We start from the raw sequence: 5786 nt of genomic DNA, 5'->3' as shown, positions 1-5786 counted from the left end.
GAACAAGCCCCTGCCCTCTCCTGGGTAGGGGGCCCTCTCCTCTGTCTGCACTGAAACATTGAGTGTCGTAAGAAGAGTATCGACCACAGCAGAACGCCCACAAGTGCAGCTGCATCATTAAAGCTCCACCTTTGACTTTTGAACACACATTTGACTGCTAACAAGCATCTTTTCTCTCTGACTAATGACCTTAATAAGTGGGACAGTACAATGATGAAAGACACTGCATTGATTTCTGCTATAACGACCATGTGATGCCTCTATGTATTATTAGCTGCTGTGTCTAAAGTGTGTATGTCCACAGGGAGGAAAAAGGTTATCGTCAAATTTCCATTGTCTGTGAGGCAATCTACACACACACACACACACATACACACACACCATATATCAAAGAAAGCAAGACATAAAATGTTTGGACATAAATAATTTCAGTCTCCATGCTCTCTGGAACTAGTTCTAGGGACTAACCTCACAGAACACTGATATCACTCTCGCATCAATCTTCTCATCTAATTTTTGGCAAGGCAGCGTCCAAAATGTTGAAGTATTGAGTTTTAGACACATTTGTAGGCAGATGTTTTAACTTTGGAGAGAGCCATGCTCCAAATGCCCCTCTGCTTCCAGTCTTTATGCTATGCTAACCACCTCTTGGCTACAGCTCCACAGTGCTAAGCTTTCCTCTAGCATCTCATTTCCTGTACTTTCTTTCTTTCTTTCTTTCTTTCTTTCTTTCTTTTTTTCTTCTGCTAACTTTCTAGTGTTATTTTGCTTCCTTGACCTCACTCTGTTTCTGTTTATGTCTTGTTTATGCCTCACTTTCTTTCTGCCTCACTCCGCCAAGTCTTTGGTCACTAACAGGAAACAAGCTGCACAAGTTCTTAACTTTTGGCAACAACAAAATTCCCATTTGTTTACCTATGTTGTAAGAGTGAATGTCGAGTGGCATTAAGAGGCTTTCTCCCTCTCTCTCAGTTTTTCTTGTGTTTGTGTGTGTGTGTTGTTTTTGTCCTCAGTTTGAGGGCATTCTCCCACCACTCTCCTGGCACTGACTACAGCAACATGTGCAGAGGTTGGACGAAATGTAGAAATATATCTTATACAGTGGAGGCATGAAATGCTCGACTTTTAGTCTCCTAGATGCACCTGGAAATAGACACATGCACTGATTAGCCGCTTTATACACTGTGTGGCCTCACCTTTTCTTACAAGCAAGTAGGTCCTTTGTGTTAACATTTGTCTCAGGAAAGGCATTAATTAAGCAAGCCAGCCATGTGACCTTTGACCTTCTGTGACCAACACTGTCTCATCATGCGCTTAGCAAGTTCGACGTCCTGTCAGGAGCTGACAGAGAGAGTGCTGGTTACAGCTCTGAGTCAAAAGGTGAAAGAAGAGCAATGTGGAGATTCAAGCTGGGGTGTGAGTGTGTGCTACCACTGTATAGTTTAAAGAAGATGGGCAAAACAGAGAGAGAGAGACAGACAGAGAAAGAAGTGCCTGCTTGCTGTGAGTCCCAGAGGGTGGATTGATTTTAGAATTGGTTGTCTTTGTCAAAGCACATACCCAGTAACAATCTATTGACTGATTGCATCTCCCTTCATCTCCTCCTCCCTCCCTCCTCTTTCATCCCTCAGTGTCTCTTGCCTTCATTCCTCCACTGTAACCAGTGGAGGAATGAAGGAATGTAACCAGTGTCAGCCCACCCTATACACTAAATATGCAATTGCATTTTTCTTTTAATGAAGAAAGTTGCTGGGAGACATAAAACCAATCAGTGGCTCTGATCCAGTGCAGTGGACCCCCTCCTCTATGGATAGATCATGTCAAACCAATCAACATCTCCCCATGTCAGTGGGTAGTTTTGATTGGCATAGGTACTGCAGGAACTGTCCAATCAATCAGTCAATCATGCTGCTATGATGTACGACATGTTGATGCCTCCAAAACACAAACACTGCTCTGCAAAAAAGAAAAATTAAAAAAACAAAGACAGAGAGCAGAGGTTGAGATTCAGGTATGTGTCATGGAGTCATTCGCTGCAGATGAAGGATCTAATACAGAAATTCTTTAGCAATTCACAGGTGAATATTAGCTGTTCAGAAGCAATAAAGCTGCTGAAAACACACAGCAAACTGCTTCCAAAGCCTTCAAATTCACAGTTGCTGTGTGCTTAGTTAGTGCAAGAGAAGGAAAGAAAATGCGTTTTTGTTTGTGTGTGCCTGTGCGTGCAAGTGTTGGGGCAACAGAGCTTTTTGAAGTTTACTTTGCAAATCAAAATACAAGGAAATGTGTATCAGATGTAATTCTTGTTTTGTGCTTTGATGTGGGTTCTTTTTGTAAAAGCACTGTTATCATTATTAGGAGGAAATAATGAGTGCTTGCAACTGAGCATATCCTATGAGAGACATTTATGTCTCTCTCTCTCTCTCTCTCTCTCTCTCTTTCACATACACAAACACACACAAACAGTCAAATAGAAAAATATTTTCCTCGTCTTATCTTTTGCCCAGTTAAACTTTTGGCCACAGAAGTTGTAGATTATGGTTTGGATTTAATTTATCATCACACAGTCGAGGTGATGCAACTTTTTGTGTAGGTCCTGTTCTGCCACTTGTTGAACTGGGAGCATTGCATCTAATTTAGTATCAAACTGGAATCTGATTTTACTGTTTGTTACATTTGGCCACATGTTTCTCTTGTATTTGGGTATTTACAGGATGTTATCACGGGTGGTTGATAAAAGCCCCCTCAGGCTGTCCCCTGGTCACCCCCTTTTCTTCCTTTTCCTGCAAACCCAGCCCTACTCCATACACACACAGACACACACTGATACACACCATCCTCTCAGGTTCCTTCAGTTTCCCCAAGTCATCAGTAGGAGGTGAAATAAAAACCTCTCCTGTCTTACTCTCACTTGCTATCCTAAGAAAGGATGCTGTTTTTTGTTTTTTTTAATATGCAACAGGAAATAAGCAATAAATAATCCCCACAGTTGTTTGACAGAAAATCAGTTACAGTGTACATGTGTGTGTGTGTGTGTCTCTCTCTGTGTGTGTGTGTGTGTGTGTGGCAACATCTGGAGCTCAGGCCTGCAATGGATGACCAGTTTACCATTTCCCCTCCAACCATTTTGGAGTGGAACCAAAAGAGGTGTGGCCACACACCATCTGGACTCTTTGGATGGACTGAACTTGAACTCAAGCACTTAAATTTTACACATAAATTTTTTCTGTGTGTGTGTGTGTTTTGTGTATGTGTTTTCTTTTGCTGCACTGATAATGTGCCCCAAATACACAGCTAGTAATGCTTGAAAATCACTCAATGTGGTGATGAGTGTGTGTGTATTTTAAACTGAGTTAATGATGTGTGTGTAATATGGTCCTCTTACATGACTGTTCATGCTGTGTTTTAACATCCCAAGTTGGAACTGCTCAGACTGGACTTTATCCATCCGTTGAAGGTCCTGGAGTCACAGCAGTGCCACACTTTCATCTCTGGACCAATCCCCGTTAACAGAGTTTCATACAGTTTAGCAACTTGCATCCAGTCAGCCACTGGTAATCTACAACTCATCTAATTCTCTAGAGGATGAGGTTTTGTGGTGTTCAGTTTCTCTCCCTCTAGTGCACAGCAAGGAAAATGGGTGTGATCCACAAACAGATTGAAAGATATAACGATCCAGCATCAGAAAACATGTTCTCAAAGCACTTCAATTATTCCTCACATACATCAGTGTATCTCTATAGTTCCTGAATCCTTAAGGAGACAATATGAGAGCACAGTCACTAAGTCACTGTCTACCCTGATGCCATCACACCAACAGTGAAGCATCTGTGATACAAAGCTAGCTTCCAAGTGGCCCCTGGCGCCTTCGACCTCCCGCATCCTCTCGTCTCCCAGGAGCAATGACAGATTGACGTTTGCCCAATGCTACACTCATTATGGACCAGCACACATAGACCTCCTAATGATTCAGAGCCACACTGAGAGTGGATGGCACCACTGAGAAGCTTATAATGGTCCTCTGGGTGATACCACAGTTCCAAGCACCTCCAGCTAACTAGTCTCTTTATCCATTTAGCTGGTTAGAAGTCTATATATCTTATCCTATATAACTCCACTTTACTACTGTCCTAGGCCAATACAAAGGATTTTCAGCTTTCTTACTGTAATAATACAGAACAAAAGTAAAGTGCAGGAATGATTATCCACAGTTTCAGATTTGCATCCTTTCTGTTGACCTCACCAAGCTTTCAAGGCCAACAGGAAGAAGACAACAGCCAAACTTCATGCAACATGCTGCACTCTTGCCAGTGATTTTAATAGGAATTAATTTACCCAAATTATCTCTAGTGAAGGATGAAACCACTAATGAGAATCTATCTATCTATCTATCTATCTATCTATCTATCTATCTATCTATCTATCTATCTATCTATCTATCTATCTATCTATCTATCTATCTATCTATCTATCAGTATAAGAGGAAAGTATGAGAGTTGACTTTGATGGATTGAACCTGACATGTTTTGGACGTGCCCTTTTTCTCCATCATGTAGTCTGCTGGATGAGGACATACCAACAGATTCTGCCTTGATAACACTGTGGTGCGTACTGTTCTTCTCTTATTCTTCACTTATTGCTATTAAAAGCCATGAAAAAGCCATCTGAAAGCCATCTGAAAGATGGACGGATAACGACCATGTTGTTCAGCCATCTGCACATTTATGAACACAACAGACTTCAGCTTTCTTCTCTGTCTTTACTACAAATGTGCAGAAACAGTGCTGGAATAAAGTCTGGAAACAGCTGGAGGAGCTCTGTTTGAGGGTAATAAAATGTGTCTACTAATACCTCTAAAGCTCATCAATAAACACTTTACATCTTGGGTGTTTCATTCCTTTAAAAGCCGAAGTGTAAAAAGGTCAAGCTAGCCGTTTCGAGTCTCTGTGCTAAGCTAAGCTAGCTCTTCTTGCTGTAGCTTCATATTTAACAAATATGAGAGGGGTATTGATCTTCTTATCTATTTCGAGGTTTGAAAATTTCCAGAAAGTGTTTCCAGTGTTTTGTTCTGTGTGCGCACATTAAGATGCACTTTATGCTGAACCATTCCTTTAACCTGCAGTAACCCAAACCTTAGTGCCTGTGGCTCATTGACAGGAGTCATTACCTACACCAACACACACAAATTTGCATGCACTGTAAAAACAGAAGCAGTGACAAAGTGTTTTGTGCCATGTGCCTTGTAATGAAATTTAAGACCAACTCGGAACTAAATACAAATGTGTCTGAGTAGCAGGGTGTAAAAAGGCAACATTTTCAGTTTTATTGAAACAGACCCCCCTATTTTTGTTGTTAATTATGAAGTTTTATATCATTTTCATGTACTGTCAAAGATTGATGTAATACACCATTCAGTCAGTAGATGGTGCCATAGCTGTTGTGGATCAGCTAAAGGGATAATAGCTACAGGCTCTGCACATGTGGAGCTCAGAAATAAACGAGCTCTGGCCTGTGTATGATGTCAAATTTGGCCCTCTCTGTAAATCCATGCAACACAGTATGCAGTAGTAGTTGTTTTGTACTGTGTAAGATGTGTTTTTTGTAGTAGAAGTATCATTGTAGTATCAGTGTTTGCCATGTGTCACGGCGGTAGTAGTTCGCAGCAACGTCCGCAAGTGCAGTAGTTTTACAAGGGTATGTATTTGACAATAGTAATCAGTAACTTGATTATTGAGATGTAGCCAGCCAGTAGTAAGTAAATGTTTTGAGGAGAGAACCCACATTTC

Source organism: Trachinotus anak, unplaced genomic scaffold (assembly GCF_046630095.1).
Source record: "Trachinotus anak isolate AG129_WGS33_773 ecotype Australia unplaced genomic scaffold, CSIRO_AGI_Tana_v1 ptg000016l, whole genome shotgun sequence".
NCBI lineage: Eukaryota > Metazoa > Chordata > Actinopteri > Carangiformes > Carangidae > Trachinotus > Trachinotus anak.
Note: the sequence above shows the minus strand (reverse complement) of the source record.